The 16,854-nt window shown below is 45.4% G+C and overlaps 2 protein-coding genes across 7 annotated transcripts in view; both read left to right on the top strand.

The window, feature by feature from the left end:
• The window catches only part of GHRHR (growth hormone releasing hormone receptor), a 395,967-nt gene that overhangs the window by 226,579 nt on the left and 152,534 nt on the right, over window positions 1-16,854 (top strand). The gene's annotated exons all lie outside the window — the stretch shown is intronic.
• Window positions 4,066-16,854, top strand: part of ADCYAP1R1 (ADCYAP receptor type I) — a 134,533-nt gene continuing 121,744 nt past the window's right edge. For 2 of the 6 annotated variants that reach the window (XM_083467073.1, XM_083467070.1), the window contains exon 1: window positions 4,066-4,729. The gene's annotated coding sequence lies outside the window, so the exon portion shown is untranslated. Of the gene's footprint in view, window positions 4,730-4,958; window positions 5,186-16,854 lie in introns of those variants that run through there. The other 4 variants (XM_083467072.1, XM_083467074.1, XM_083467071.1 and 1 more) reach the window with 4 other exon arrangements.

Genomic DNA, 16,854 nt, shown 5'->3' with positions numbered 1-16,854 from the left:
CTGTCCTTCCAGTGAGCACTCAGGGCTGATTTCCTTCAGAATAGATAGGTTTGATCTTCTTGCAGTCCATGGGACTCTCAAGAGTCTCCTGGACTCTTCATGGATCACCGCCTTGCTGTGGCGAAGGGGCTTATATAACTCAGAGAAGCTGTGAACTATGCCGTGCAGGGCACCCAAGATGGACAGGTCATAGTGGAGAGTTTTGACCAAACGTGATCCACCTGGAGCAGGAACCGGCAAGCCACTCCAGTATCCCTGCCAAGAAAACTCCATGGACAAAGACAAGATTTAAGATTGCTACCCAGTAATTACAGTACTGGTCCAGATAGTGCCTTTGGATATCATTGTTCCTTGAAAATATAGGAAAGAATCATTGGTTGCCCATTGCAATGAATGGGGTGGGAGACAGGGAACCCAAAGGCAGATTGACCCAGTCAATGGCAAGCAGAGCCAGATAGTTTTAGTTTCTTTCTTTTTTTAATATATATTTTATTAAACAATTTTAACAGAACAAATTATCAATCCATATATCCAATTACACCCCCCTTTTTATTTCCCCCCCATCCCTCCCTCTCCCACGCACTAAGGACTTCCCTCTGCTCCCCTCTCTGATTTATTTGCGCATCTTATTCTCTGCATGTTATAAAATTGTACAAATCATTGCCTTATCTTTCATATATTCTACTAATAAATTTGTGGATATTTATTCAAAATCTGCCGAGGAGTCCAAATCATTTTGTTGTCTTTTTTAAGGTGCTATGTACTGAAGTTCTCACCCTGGGCCAGCAGGGAGATACTGTAGATAGTTTTCACTCAGGTCCGCATATGCAAATAAGGAATTGAAAGTGATGTTCAGTGATTGGGTGGTTACAGAAAGTTGTTGCTGTTGCTTTGTAGTTGAGCTCTGTATAAGCAGGTTGGCTGAACCCTACAGTTCAGTTCTGTTCTGGCCTGTGAATAAACAAGAGCAACCAAAAGCAGCCAAAATGCATTTTGGAGGGCAACCAAAATGGTCAAAGGCCTGGAAACGATGCCTTATGAGGAACGGCTAAGGGAGCTGGGCATGTTTAGCCTGGAGAAGAGGAGGTTAAGGGGTGATATGATAGCCATGTTCAAATATAAAAAAGGATGTCACATAGAGGAGGGAGAAAGGTTGTTTTCTGCTGCTCCAGAGAAGCGGACACGGAGCAATGGATCCAAACTACAAGAAAGAAGATTCCACCTAAATATTAGGAAGAACTTCCTGACAGTAAGAGCTGTTCGACAGTGGAATTTGCTGCCAAGGAGTGTGGTGGAGTCTCCTACTTTGGAGGTCTTTAAGCAGAGGCTTGACAACCATATGTCAGGAGTGCTCTGATGGTGTTTCCTGCTTGGCAGGGGGTTGGACTCGATGGCCCTTGTGGTCTCTTTCAACTCTATGATTCAATGATTCTAAGAGCTGTCTGAAGAATCGCTGTGTCGTCTGATATGTTCACCCACACCTTAACCTCTGAAGCAGGTTAAGAACGTAAAGATAGGAAAGGGAGACACCACCACCACTGCCAATGCTCTTGGAGAAAAGAACATGAGGAGAGCCTCAAAGTGGCTGCTCCGATGGGCCGTTGGCCTGATCCTGCAGGCTCCTTTTATGTTCTTATGCCCTAAGCTACAACCTTCCTTCTCCCATACAAATCACCTCCCTGCTTCTTTGCAGATGATAAGTCTTGCCTGAGATCCCCACACAAACGATGGTGCTCACATATAATGTTTCCCGCTTTCTGTGCTGCTTATCGATATCAAGTCTGTGGCGGTCGTAACTACTGCCATTCAAAAGTAAAACAATTATAAGTCAAATATTTACTCATATATATCCTCCAAGGATCTCAAAGTGGCATACAGTACAGTGGTACCTCGGGTTAAGAACTTAATTCGTTCTGGAGGTCCGTTCTTAACCTGAAACTGTTCTTAACCTGAAGCAGCACTTTAGCTAATGGGGCCTCCTGCTGCAGCCACATGATTTCTGTTCGTATCCTGAAGCAAAGTTCTTAACCTGAGGTACTATTTCTGGGTTAGCGGAGTCTGTAACCTGAAGCGTCTGTAACCCGAGGTACCACTGTACATGGACGGTTATCTGTACATGGACGGTTATCTCCCTGCCCCTTAATTTATCCTCACAACAACCCTGTAAAAAGGTAAAGGTAAAGGGATCCCTGACCGTTAGGTCCAGTCATGGCCGACTCTGGGGTTGCAGCGCTCATCTCGCTTTATTGGCCAAGGGAGCCGGCGTACAGCTTCCGGGTCATGTGGCCAGCATGACTAAGCCGCTTCTGGCGAACCAGAGCAGCGCATGGAAACGCCATTTACCTTCCCACCGGAGCAGTACCTATTTATCTACTTGCACTTTGACGAGCTTTCAAACTGCTAGGTTGGCAGGAGCAGGGACCGAGCAACGGGAGCTCACCCTGTTGCGGGGATTCGAACCGCCAACCTTCTGATCGGCAAGTCCTAGGCTCTGTCGTTTAACCCACAGCACCACCCGCGTCCCTGGGGAAGGTTAAACAGAGGAAGAGTAGCTATCTTATGATTTCCCAGTGAGATTCAGGGCCTAGTGGAGATTTGAACCTGGGTCTTATAATCGCTGCACCACACTAGCTCTCCGGGGTTCTTCTGATCTTAATTATCATTTGGAAAACACGGCAAACCTCTAGAATGCTATAAATTTCAAGTATAGTCCTATAAAAGGATGATTGGGTTGGAGTCATACTCTCGGGGCACAGAAAAGGAACTATAGAGATGAGGAATCACTTGAATGTTCAAGAGCAGTACTTGAATTTCATAGACTGAATGGAAATCTGAAGTCAAAACTTCATGACCCGTCAGAGTAAAGGGCACTGATGATTTTCACTGAGAATAAACCACACTGGGTGACTCCTCCTCTTCCAATTGTATCTATATATAGTTATATACAATCTCTTTTTCAGCCTCAGGTGGAAGATATTCCTCATTATATGTCCACTTGTCCTTTACACAATGATCCAAAGAGGTATTTTCTAAAATCCCTGTTGGTACAAGAAAACAGGCTCTCCCTGATAGAAAGGGTTCAGGGGTTGTTGTGTGACAACAATGTCTTAGTGACACCTAAAGTAGCTCTTTTTCTCCAGTGGCATAATAATAATAATAATAATAATAATAATAATAATAATAATAATGGAAAAATTAGGAACCGAATAAAATTGCTGCGAATTGTAAGGGGTTTTCCAAGGTCTAAACTGAAATTTAATTAGTGTAACTGTGTTGGTATTGCTGTTATCAGTTGTCTTGGCTGCTGTTTTTTCTTTGCAGCTGTTTGAGTTAAATTTTAAACTGATGGCATGGTACTGATTTGTCATGGCCTTTGGCTAGTACATGGAACGCGGGTGGTGCTGTGGGTTAAACCACAGAGCCTAGGGCTTGCTGATCGGAAGGTCAGCGGTTCGAATCCCTGCAACGGGGTGAGCTCCCGTTGCTCGGTTCCTGCTCCTGCCAACCTAGCAGTTCGAAAGCACATCAAAGTGCAAGTAGATAAATAGGTACCGCTCCGGCGGGAAGGTAAACGTCGTTTCCGTGCACTCCTCTGGTTCGCCAGAAGCGGCTTAGTCATGCTGGCCACATGACCCGGAAGCTGTATGCCGGCTCCCTCGGCCAATAAAGCGAGATGAGTGCCACAACCCCAGAGTTGGTCATGACTGGACCTAATGGTTAGGGGTCCCTTTACCTTGGCTAGTACAGTAAACTGATGGATTGATATTCTCTCTCTCTTTCTCAAAGTCAAAGAAGACTTTCATGCCGGCAGTCCCCATGAAGCTATCATCCACTTTCCAGCTCCGCGCAACCTTTAACTCAGAGAGAAAGAATCTGAACGCAGTTTTGGATACCAAGAGTTTGACTTAAACAGCTGGTTTGAATAGGCCACGCCTCTCCCTCCAGCCCATTGGCTCTCCCCTCTCTACCCCTCTCAAGCCATTGGCTCAAGCCTCTTCCCATCGCCTGCCCCCCTTCTCTCCCCCTCCCCTCTCTTTGCAGGGCGAGGAATACTTGGCAATTTTTCTGCAAGACGCGCGAGAGCCGGGCAGTCCTGCTTGGGCAGGTTTGCGCGCAGAGACCTTCCAAGCGATGTCTTGTTAGATCCGGATTCGGCTTCGCATCTTGCTTGATCGGGGTCAAACCCTCTCTTAAAAAAAAAAAAAAAAATAGCGCGAAGCAAGCAAATGATATAATTTCCAAAAACCACTCCATTTCAAAGGAAATAAGTTTTAAAAACCCACAAAGCTCACCACCCTCAGTATAAATATTTTTTTGCGAGGCAAATGCCTTCGCGGGCACGTCCCAACGGCGTGGCAACTCCTGGCCCCTCGTTTCAAGGCGCTAGGCAGCGCTGAGGACTGGGAGTGAATGTTAATTCCTTCGTAGCCGAGTTGATTTCTGATTTATTTATTTAAATAATAATAATAGCGAGCGCGCACACACATCTCTTTCTCTGCTTGTCTGGACAGTTTTGGGTTTTTTTTGCACTGCAATGCACTGATGCCATTGCAGCAGCTGTTCGCCAAGCCGTGGGGAGGAAAGACCCTTTTGAAATCTCTCTCGTTTCGCTAAAGGAGCCCCAGCCGCCGAGGACTGCTCCAGACAAGACTGCAGTTCGCCTGCCTCGGCTGGAGATCCAAGGGCGTCCAGCTGCCGATCGTGGGATCTCCACCTCGGGACTGCAATGGTAAGGCAACCCTGCGCCCTCGAAGCTACGGGTCACCCCATCGATAGATAATTCACCCCATTCCCTTTGGGCTACAGGAGATTGGAGCGTGTGTATGTGTGTGTGTGTATTTTGGAGGCTAAGGAATCAGGGAAATGAGAGAGACTTGCTTGCACGAATCGCTTTTCTTGCAAAGTCGATGCTTTGAAGGGGGAAAAAAAATCTGGAAAGGTTTGCAAGAATTAAAACCGGGGAGGGAGACGAGCGAGCGACGAGCCGGCGCGGGCGGCGATACTGCAGGACCGCGGCATGCTCGGGCTTTCACTTCTGCCTGGGAATTAAATTCTTGCATAGGGATCACACACAACGAGACACAAACACACAGCTGGGGGACGAATGCAACGGGCAGACGGAGATGCGCAAACGCGCGGGCGCGCTCTTTGGCGACCTCCGCAAGAACCATGCCGGGATGGAGAGGTGATATGGACTCGGCTTTTTTAAAAAAAATAATAACTGGGGTGATGAAAGTGGAGTGTGTCTAAATATATGGATTTTAGTGGGGGGAGGGGAGGAGATAAAGCCGAGCCAGGCTCCCAGGACAGCGTGTTGGTATGTAGCTCACGTCTCCTTTCTTTGCAACATGGCTGGTAATTTGCAAATAAAACAAAACAAACACCCCAGACTGATAGGTAACAAATAACCCGATTCACAAACCGGTTAAGCCGTTGGTTTCTAGGGATTTTAGACCGCCACAGGGTTGGGTGTCTAGAAGGGGCTGCGTGGAAGGCACAGTCAGTCAAAGCAAATGGGAGTTTTGACATTGACTTCGGCGTGAGATGAAGATTGCATTCAAACCTCTTCCGATTAAGTAATTCCATTGCTTTTGAAAACAAATGGACGTTGCTGAAAGGGCTTGTTGTGGATCCAGCGAGATTTATTGGGGGCTGGGAATTAAACGCTGCAATTCTCCTTGAGGCGAGTAGGTTTATTTTCTAAAAATAATTTGGAGGAGGAGGAGAAGGAATCCCTCTGAGGATGAAAGGGTTAAAACTTCCTCCAGAATGGATCCGTGTGTGTTTTCGTGTGCGTCTTTTATGCGCTTCCCCATATCGCCGTTTGGGCAGCTGGTTCCGATGTTTCCAGCGCTTTTGGTGTGAAAATGATGGTCAAGGCTGGTTTGGCCTATTGTGGATTTGTAAGGCGCTTCCAGACATTTTCCTTGGGGGGGAAAGCGATGAATAAATGCAACTAACCATATTGTGCAGCTGCAGTTTAAATAAGTAAGGGAGTAAGGGAACCCTTTTGCAAAGATGTCCTAGGTTTTGCTTAAGAAGGTGGATGTGTGGTGCTTAGGTCTGAAACTCCACTTGCGAGTGATGCTCTCCTTAGTAGAACGATTCTAATATTTCTCTTTCTGTGTCACCTTGGACTGGAAGTCTGTGTGCAAGACCACAGCATGCATGGTAAGGAACACAGAATAACATTATGATCCCCTGGTAAATGCTCAGACTATGGCTCTGGGAAGCCTCTCTGTATTTGGACATGTTGCCATGCAAGCAGTCCATGCAGAAGGTAAAGGGACCCCTGACCATTAGGTCCAGTCGTGGCCGACTCTGGGGTTGCGGCGCTCATCTCGCTTTATTGGCCGAGGGAGCCAGCGTACAGCTTCCGGGCCATGTGGCCAGCATGACTAAGCCGCTTCTGGTGAACCAGAGCAGCGCATGGAAATGCCGTTTACCTTCCCGCCAGAGCGGTACCTATTTATCTACTTGCACTGGTGTGCTTTCGAACTGCTAGGTGGGCAGGAGCTGGGACCGAGCAACGGGAGCTCACCCTGAAGTGGGGATTCGAACTGCTGACCTTCCGGTGTGGGAGCTCACAAAAACTCTCACCTAAGCCCAACAGTAGGAAACACAAGTTTTACACTGGGATTTAATGTGGGCTTGTTGAAAAGTGTGGTTATTTCTTTATTGCATTTTGATTCCTCCTTTCCTTTAAGGAGCTCAAGGCAGCGCATGCAGGTCTCTTCCTATTTTTTCCCAGTCACACCAACCCTGTGAGGTAGATTAGGCCAAAAGACTGTGACTGGCCCAAGGTCACCCAGTGCATTACATGGCTGAGTCAGGATTTGAACCCAGGATTCCCCAGGTACAGCGTATAAGGAGTGTCTTGCTGGTTCAGGCCAAGCTAGTTTACAATCCCATTTCTCACGCTGGCCAGCCAGACTTCTCCGGAAAACAAACCAGGTCTGAAGAACTGTGAGTGTTGCTAGGACTAAGGTGAAACTATGGAGCTCCCTTGTTAATTTTGCTATTAGATGCTGCTTGTTGCTATATTTATAGTATTGGAATGTGGGGTTGTTTGGGGGGGGTATGCTATTCTATTTGCTATTGTTTCCCTATGTTATAATGAAATGGTTATTGTAGTGCTCGTTTGAAGTGCATCCCTGTTTCCTTTCTGTAAGCCACTTGGAGTGTGATTTGTTTGCATGTGTGTGTGTGCGCGCGCATGCAAAAGCAGCATACAAATAAAATTAATGATTTTTTAAATGAATCAGTGCAAGAAGCCCTCTTTTTTGCTTTTCCTCCAAAGCAAAGGGCATTCACCATGTCACGCTGCCTCTGATATTGAATGGAATATTTATCCCTTCATATCAGTAGTCATTGTTTGTGTAATAATATTGTGAGCACCTTTGCATCTCCCAAGAGGGGACATAGTCAAATATACATACCTTGTTTGTTTGTTTGTCTGTTTGTTTGTTTGTGGGTGAGTATTTATATTCATATTCACACATACATATATGGGTGCTGGAGCAAGCTGGGTTCTACTGAGTCAGACTAATGGTCCATGCAGTTCAGTATCACCTACACTGCCTTGGCAGCTGCTCTCCAGGGTTTTGGGGATGTGAAGGCAAAGGAAACCCTGATCCACATAATCTGTGCAACCCCAATCTAAAATGCAGCACAGGTTAGCAACCGCTGAGCTCAAAAACAGCTTGCTTCCACATTCAGGTTGGGCATTTGAATCCTGATGGACTCAATGAACATTCTTAACGTGAGATGGCTGCAAGTGCATTAGAACCTCTCTCCGTGGCTGAGATTGTCGGGCAATCAGTGTTTTGCACTTGCCTTCAAGCTCACTGAAGCACCAGCTGATTTGAGACTGCTGTTTTATGCACACTTACTCAGAGTAAGCCCCACTCGTTGACTTCAGTGGGGCTGCACTCATCGCATATGAAAAAAATGAACGGTGGGTCCGGATTCTCCTTACAAGCCATCTCAACTGGCTTGACATTCTTGGATGTGCCAGTCATATATTACTCTTTGGAGAGAATCTGCATGTGCTTCTAAGATTACCATTTGGTCCCCGACCTTACACAAATATCGCTGCTCATTTAAACAATACTTGTTGAATATTTGTGATGAGAAACAGTGGGAGAGAAGAATATTAGGTATGCTTTGAAAGGATGTTCTCATTCCTGTGAAGCAATCTGGAGTCACTCCATCAAAGTTTTTCCTCGGTTCTGATATCAGTATATGAGATCAGAAGGTCCCAGGTTAAATTTCTGGCATCTCCAGTAGGGCAAGAAATGTTCCCCTGCTTTCAATACAAGGCAGATTTCGATGTTCTGGTCTTTTGATTGATCTGACGGTGGCTATGAAAATGGGCACAAGCCTGTTAAACTGAAGCAAGCATATTTGTGTCATCCTTCTTGGCCTCAAGGCTAAGCATCCTTACTTGGAAGTAAGTCCTATTGGGACCGATGGAACTTAGTCCTGAGGAACCATTGCTACAACTGGACTTTCTTGTTGGCGTTTGTGTTATAGAAGTAAGCTCAATTTGCCGGTTTTAAGTTTTACATGCATTTGTCAAGGCGAGTGCCGGAAGTTTGATCGGTGTTTATATTCGTGTCCAAACATCTGAATGAGACTGAAAGGCAAACAGGTCAGTGGTGGCCAACGTGGTTGTGGACTAGAGTTTACGATCAGGTATATATGTCCATTGTGTGCGCATGTACGGATAGGATATGCAAGAAGAAGGACCCAAAACTCATGGAATACAAATGGCGTCGCTGGGGCAGTGTGTACAGCATACATTTAAAATACATTTGCTCCCTCCCTGCCAAGAATCTTGGGATATGTGATTTTTAAGGGTGCTGAACCGTGGGTGGTAAACAACAGCCTCACAATTCTTTGCAGCAGAACTGTTCTTTAAATGTGGCTTTGTTATATCTCTATCTGGAGTCCATATGTATGCAATATACGACCCATTTGCAGTATCTAGTGGATAATCAACATCCTCCTAGCATTTATATGCTAGCCTGTCACTCGTAGTGGGAATTGCATTTCTTCTGGTTATTTGCAGTCACATATAACTGAGCAAGATTCTGATTTTGACATTCCCAGAATTTACCTGAGATGGTCAGCATCCCCACTCAGATATAGATATTCCCCAATTGCTTTAGGTATTTGTGGAATGCGTTAGCTAAGCAGTTTGTGAGGTGTGTTGTGTCTTAGGTTGTATTTTTTTTTTTGAGGAAAAAACAGGGCAGCATTAGAGCACTGACTTTCAACCAGCCGGCTGCACCCAGTAACTGGATCGTGCCCCAGTCTACTGAGGACCACTCATGGGTTGTGATGGCTGTTTCCCTCTGTTTATGTTTATTAGGATAAAAAGAATTGATGGAAGGTGAAGAAGGGGGTAGACAGAGGAACACGAACATATCACTTTTGTGGCTGTGCTTTATTCTTCCGATGTAAGACATCCTGGGAATATTTATATGGAAATATGGCATGTGCGTACTTCAAATTAAATAAACGGAATATTAAAAGTGCTCCTGCCCGTTTTGTAGTTTGGGGATCATACGTGGGTCTCGGGTATGAAAAGCAACAACATTATAAGTTTAGAGCAGTAGTATATGTTCAGAATAAATATCTGAAATAAGCGTTCCCTGTAACTGTCTTATACTAGTAAAGGGGATATTCTGTGGAATATGTGACTTGTTTCCTCCAGCAGATTTCTCAGGTTTTGATTCTCTGCATCATTCTACTTTCCACTTTCTAAATATGTAAATCCAGGATTCAGTCCCAATTATGACTGTTCTTCTGAATCTATCCCCCCCCCAATGGTCATTGTTAAGCCCTGCAACATGTGGAATAGCTTCTGAGCATGCTAAGAGTGCATTTCCCGCTTCATCAATTAACCGCAGCAAGAATTAGGGCAGAAATAAGATTCTGGGTCAGAAGGTGAGACCCACAGATGGAATGTTAGAATTTGTATCGCCAGTTCGTTCTTTCGTAGAACAAGCACCACGTGTGAGTTGCTTGCATTTGCTAATTTCATTTGGGCTTATCGGCAAAATCAGGGTACCTTTTGCCATCTAAACATCCCTGCTCATTTTGGTCTTCAGGTAAAAACAGAGCAAGGGGTTAAAGGATGGAGAGGAGATAGGCTTGCTGGGCATATCGTTCATGCAAACAATTCTGAAATACCCAAGTGTTTATTCTCTTTGTGCTGCCTGCTAAAAGTAGCTTTTCCCAAATGATGCAAAAATAGATAACTCTCCTGATCGCTAAGTGATCCTGTACGTGCATGTGCTTTCGTTCCTTCCTGAGTAGCAACAACAGCCTTTTGGCTACCATGCAGACATTGCCCCTGTGCCAGGGCCCATGGCGTGGGAATATAACCAAACAGCCAATAATTTAAGGGCTATTCCCAGGACCAAGTTAACACGGGCAATGGCTTCTGTCCACAACGCGACCGCTATAGGGCATGGCTAGATTGTAGGTTTCAGTGATTCCCCTGGAGGGCAGGTTCCCTTGTGGTGTGTTTGATTGGAGCTCTGTTGTCTGTGTGTCTGGAACACAACACACAGTTTTCATCCATCGTTCTGGCACCGTTCCACACAGACACAAATGCACACGCCAAACCTATGGACATTTGCAAAAGGGGCTTTTAGAAGCCACGGTGACCAACTGGGGAACAGGACACCTTGTTCCAGGGTGCTTTTGTGTTCAAACACAGATATCTGGTTTTCACACAGCAAGGCTGTGCAACCATTCACAACCCTCACACACCACCAAAGGATAAAACAGGGAAAGCCACAAGGCACAGGGTTGCTATTTTAATGAAATAAAACATAAAATGTATCAGAGAGGCAAAACCAAGAAATGAAATGTGATGGTCCCATTCCAGTCTTTATCGGATCAGATATTTTGTATTATTAAGTACAAAACTTCCACCCATCCACCTGAATGGTGTGTGTGTGTGTGTGTGTGTGTGTGTGTGTGTGTGTGTCACAGTTTCTCTCAGTTTTCAGCAAACCCAAGTCATCCTATTACCTGAAAATGCCTTCATTTGCCAAGTGCAGACATCGCTCCTTAAACCGTAACACATATTGCCAATATAAGAGCTACTACTATAACTTTCAAGATTGGTGCTGGGTTTTGCTTTCCCCAATTTCTTCCCTCCCTGTCTCTTTTTTCCTTTTGTGCCATTACTTTTCGATTGAAAGACTGTCTTGTTTTAATTGCTGGGATGCAAAATTCCTTTTTTTTTTTTTTTAACTGAAGAGCAAACGTTCTAAATAAGCAAATACCCCAATTGTGGGGTTGTTGTTTTTTTTGCAGAACAGATTTGCATTTGTTTTAACCACACACTGGTTTAATTGGGCAACATCCAACCAGAACAAAGAAAGTTACAAAAATAAAAAGAGTGCAGAAATCCAACAAAGCGACAGTTAACAAAATTAAGAAAGTCATAACAAACCCCAATAAATCCACCCAGAAAAAAAAGAGAAGAAGAAGAAGAAAAAGATTATATCTCCATATATTGTATTTTGTTCACTAGTTTCTTGACCTTTGACTGGACTTAACCATCCAGGGCTCCTTTACCTTTTTTTACAGTCATACCTCGGGTTGAATGTGCTTCAGGTTGAGCGCTTTCGGGTTACGCTCCATGGCAACCTGGAAGTAACAGAGTGCCTTACTTCCGGGTTTCGCCACTCATGCATGCGCAGACGCTAAAAATGATGTTGCGCGCATGCGCGGAAGTGGCAAAACGCGATCCACGCATGCGCAGATGCACCCTCGTGTCTTACGTTCCATTCAGGATACGAACGGGGCTCCAGAACGGATCCTGTTCACATCCTGAGGTACCACTGTATATAGAGATAATAAGCAACAGTTCACTCCTGCCACAAAACCAACTTGACTGCCTTTGCGGGTCAGCTGAAGACCTCAGCCTGCCTTATTTTGGTTGTTCCGTCCACGGGGGTTATATCATAAGTCTTTCATGCGACTCAAACCCCATCGTTACTAGAGAGCAGGTTGTTAGCGTGACTGACGGCCCCTTCCTAAAGGATCTCTCACTTAGAATATTCAGCGCTGAATTGAGTGGTGCCCATTGGGACCGGTAGGGCAGAAGGCGGGGAGACCAGCAGTAGGTGGCGCTAGAGCCAAATGCCTGGGTAGACAGGGATGCTTTTACCTTCCTCCTGAACAAAGGGGACAAATCACCTCTCTAGGGAGGGCATTCCACAAAGGTGGAAACACCACCAAGAAGGCCCTGTCATGGATCTTTGTGCTGGGCCCGGGGGTTAACCCGAGCAACGCGGTCCAGGTCCGTTCCCAAATCCAAGGATTCCACAAGGAGTCAGTTCAACAGGGCCAAGGCAAGAAGAAGAAGAAGAGTTTGGATTTGATATCCCGTCTTTCACTCCCTTTAAGGAGTCTCAAAGCGGCTAACAATCTCCTTTCCCTTCCTCCCCCACAACAAACACTCTGTGAGGTGAGTGGGGCTGAGAGACTTCAAAGAAGTGTGACTGGCCCAAGGTCACCCAGCAGCTGCATGTGGAGGAGCGGAGACACGAACCCGGTTCACCAGATTACGAGACTACTGCTCTTAACCACTACACCACACTGGCTCCAGGCAAGGTCAGGCACAGGATCACAGGCAGGTGGCAGGAAGTAGCAATGTTGCTCCCGCAACCTGAGGCGGGGTCCGGCGGCCTTTTATCTCTGACAGGGTAACGGCCGGTCCTGATCCCCCGGCGACTCACCTCCCTGTCTCGCCCAAAGGCCAGCACTCTTCCTGCGAGTACTCAGGTCTCTCCTTCTCTCAGACCTGAGTCTCTGCAGCTCGGGAGACATTGGTGGTTTACTAGACCCAGAGGCCACCTCAGCCTCCCCTGAGCAAACCGGTAGTGGAGCAGCTATAAGTGATGGCCAGCTGAAGGCAACGAGGTCATCCTCACATCTGGAGCCAGGGCAGGCTCAGGCCCCTGACTCGGCTCAGCTGGCGTTTGTTGCAGGAGAACCTGTGCAGACTGGGACTCTTTAGGATCAAGACCAGACTTGGTTCAGATGCCGCCTGAGGCAGAGGATCTGGTGTGGACCGAGACTCCTCTGGTTCCGAGTCTGAGCCCCAGTCGCAGGCCATCACAATCTTCTCCTATATGAATTTGCCTGGGATCTGAGATCTTCAGTGAGGGGGGCCTTCTCTCAGTTCCGCCACCCTGGCAGACATGCTTGGTGGGGACCAGAGAAAGGGTCCTGATTTGTGGCTGCTCCCACACTGTGGAACTCTTTCCCCAGAGAAGCTAGACTGGCTTCTTTCTTGTGTTCTTCCAGTGGCAGGTGAAGACTGTTTTATTCTGACAGGCCTTTGGGGACTGATTTTGTTTCTTTGTTTTAAGGAAAAGGCTTTTAATAGTGCCGTGCTATTTTATTGTTTTTATTATCTGTATTTTTAAATTTTGCTTAACTCTATTACACTTTAATTATTACAGTGGTACCTCTGGTTACAAACTTAATTCGTTCTGGAGGTCCGTTCTTAATCTGAAACCGTTCTTAACCTGAGGTACCAATTTAGCTAATGGGGCCTCCCGCTGCCACCAGTGCGCGATTTCTGTTCTCATCCTGAGGTAAAGTTCTTAACCCGAGGTACTACTTCCAGGTTAGCAGAGTCTGTAACCTGAAGTGTTTGTAACTCAAAGTACCACTGTAATTTTTTTTCTTAATCTTCTGTTTGCTTTAAGCTTTTTGCATTTTTTTTAGTCTTGTCTTAATTTGTGTAAGCCACCTTCAGTCCAGGGAAAAGACAATCAATCAATCAATCAATCAATCAATCAATCAATAAAGTTAGCCCCTAGTAATGGCACCATCAGGAAGCCTGACCTGCTAATCGTAGTGTCTCAGATAGTTGATATTGATGAAGGTGTCCTTTTAAGGACTGGAAACCTCCACCAATTTTAGGCATTATATTCTAATAGTAAGATTCTGAATAGGACTAGATAACTCACTGCTACCAAGTGAAGTGTTTCCAAGACGGATGACAGAGTGCAATCAGGCAGCCTTTGATGACCCTCAGAGGTACTGCTTAATATCTATCTCTCTGTCCGTCTTTCAGCTAGTTATCCTTGGATTAAAAAAAACCCTCGCCTTTCCAAAATTATTTCAATTTATCGGAGGCCTCTTTTGAATTTCGACACACCCTTTGCAGCTCGCCTGCCTGCCTCCTCTGTCACCGTACAGAGAGCATCTGCCAGACATCTCTGAGTCCATGAACCCTTTCCGCGAGGGTTTAAGTGGGGTTGCTTCAGAGTAAAGGGGAATCGCAGAGCCTGATTTGTTTGCTGCCTGTCTTGGAGAGCTCCTCTCGATCTTGATGAGACAGTTTCCAATGGAGAGGGTCTGAGAACAGGAGCTATGGGAGGCAAAGATCTCGTTTCTAACAGAAACACAAAGGCAGGGGAAATGAAAGATACTGCGACTCTCCAAAGCTTTTAGCAGAATAAGCTTATTTCTTCTCGGAGAGTCGGTGGGGATGAGTGTTGTGGTTCCCAAACATTGGGGGCTGCTACCCAGTGCCCCCTAGCCTATTAAAAGCATTATTCAGAACAGTTTCTATGACCCACTGAGGAAGATAATAATAATACGGAAAACCTCAGCAGCAATTCATGGCACATTGGTTTGAAATCCAAGGTCATTGGATGACCTTGCGCCAGTCACTGCCTCACAGCCTAACCTATCTCACAGGGTTGTTGTGGGGATTAGCTAAGGAGGGGAGGAAACCGTGAGCCCCTTGGAGAAAAATGTGGGATGCAATTGCAATAAATAATAGCGAATGATATGTACGGAGTGAGAAGAATGGAGTCAAATACAGTGGTACCTTCGTTCTCAAATGCCTTGGTTCTCAAACGCCGAAAACTCAGAATCAAGTGTTTCAGTTTTCGAATGTTTTTTAGATGCCGAAAGTCCAGTGCGGCTGACGGGTATTGTTTCCGGGGCACCTGCACCAATCAGAAGCTGTGCTTTGGTTTTCGAACATTTCAGAAGTCAAACGGACTTCTGGAACGGATTAAGTTTGGCGCTTTTTTTTTTTTTTTTTTGCTATTTATTTTGCATTTTTGTTTTTGAGGCTTTTTCAGTTACAGTGGTGCCTCGCAAGACGAAAAGAATCCGTTCTGTGATTCTCTTCGTCTAGCAGTTTTTTCGTCTTGCGAAGCAAGCCCATTGACGGATTAGCGGCTTTTAGCGGCTTTTAGCGGCTTTTAGCGGCTTATCTGCTGATCGGATCAGCTGATAAGCGGCTTAGCGGCTTAGAAAAGGGGGGGGAGGGAAAAAACCAGCAGGAACTCGCAAGACATTGTCGTCTTGCGAAGCAAGCCCATAAGAGATTCGTTTTGCGAAGCACCTCCAAAACGGAAAACTCTTTCGTCTAGCGAGTTTTCCGTCTTGCGAGGCATTCGTCTTGCGGGGCACCACTGTAATTCGGTTTTCTGACTGTGTGGAACCCAGTTCAGTTACTGATTGATTGATTGATTGTGTGACTGCGGAAATGAATAAAAGCCCCTCATCCAAACAATGACTATCATCAGTGCAGGTAGGATTTCTTTTTTTAAAAAAAAATTAATCATCTACAACACTGTCATATTTATTTTATTTTACAGTACATTGATTATTGCTTTCATTTTATGGATCAATGGTCTCGTTAGATAGTAAAATTCATTTTAAATTGCTGTTTTAGCAGTTGTTTTTAAAAGTCTGGAATGGATTGATCCATTTTGCATTACTATCTATGGGAAAGCGCGCCTTGGTTTTGGAACGCTTTGGTTTTGGAACGGATTCTGGAACAGATTAAGTTTGAGAACCAAGGTACCACTGTAGAGGAAGCTGCCTACTACTAGGTCAGCTCATTGGTCCATCCGGCTCAATGATGCCTACACTGACTGGCAGAACTTTTCTGGAGTTTCAGACATGGAAATGCCAGGGATTGAATCTTCCACTGGTTTGGTTGGTTCTCTTTCACGGGGCTATGGCTCTTCCACTGTAAAATGAAATGACTGATTTTCAGATCTCCTCTCCAATATTATAGCAGACCCTCCGAGTATCTCTATGTTCCAGAGACAGTCCCGGATTAACAGAAGACATCCTGTTTTCTGATTTGATTCCCTAATGTCCAGCTTTTCCTTAGGACGTCTGTTATGTACTGAGCTGAATCCTAGAACAATAGGATCCAGAATGCAGCAGTCTGATTGGTCTGCAGGAGCCACCCAATCCAGCTCCAGGTAGAAGTGAATCAGCGACCTGATTGGCCTGCAGGAGCAGCCAATCAGGCTCCTGGAGGAGGTGAATCCGCAACCTGGTTGGCCTACAGGAGCAGCCCAGAATTAGTCAATCACAAGGGGCCCATTGTGTAAATAATGTATATATAGCTAGATGTTTTGGGGAAAGTTTCATTCATTGCTCCTATGAGCTGAATAAAAAGCATGAAATTCACACTTGACTCCTATTATTTTTCAACATCACTATTTCCGCTGGATAAATGTTGGAGGGGAAGGAGTTTTGCGACCTCTAAGTCAAGAAGATAAGTAACTATACAACCTTCAGAAGACATCTGAAGGCAGGTCCGTCTAGGGAAGTTTTTTTAAAAAATGTTTAATGTTATAATATGTTTTTATATACGTTGGAAGCTGCCAACCTAGTCAGATGGGTGGGATATTATTGTTGTTATAATATAATAATAATTTATTATTTGTACCCCGCACATCTGACTGGGTTTCCCTAGCTACTCTGGGCGGCTCCCAAGAGAATATTAAAAACACGATAAAACATCAAACATTAAAAACTTCCCTATACAGACCT

The sequence above is a fragment of the Podarcis liolepis genome (assembly GCF_965112155.1).
Source record: "Podarcis liolepis genome assembly, chromosome: 12".
NCBI lineage: Eukaryota > Metazoa > Chordata > Lepidosauria > Squamata > Lacertidae > Podarcis > Podarcis liolepis.
This window is presented reverse-complemented; position numbering and strand designations above follow the sequence as displayed.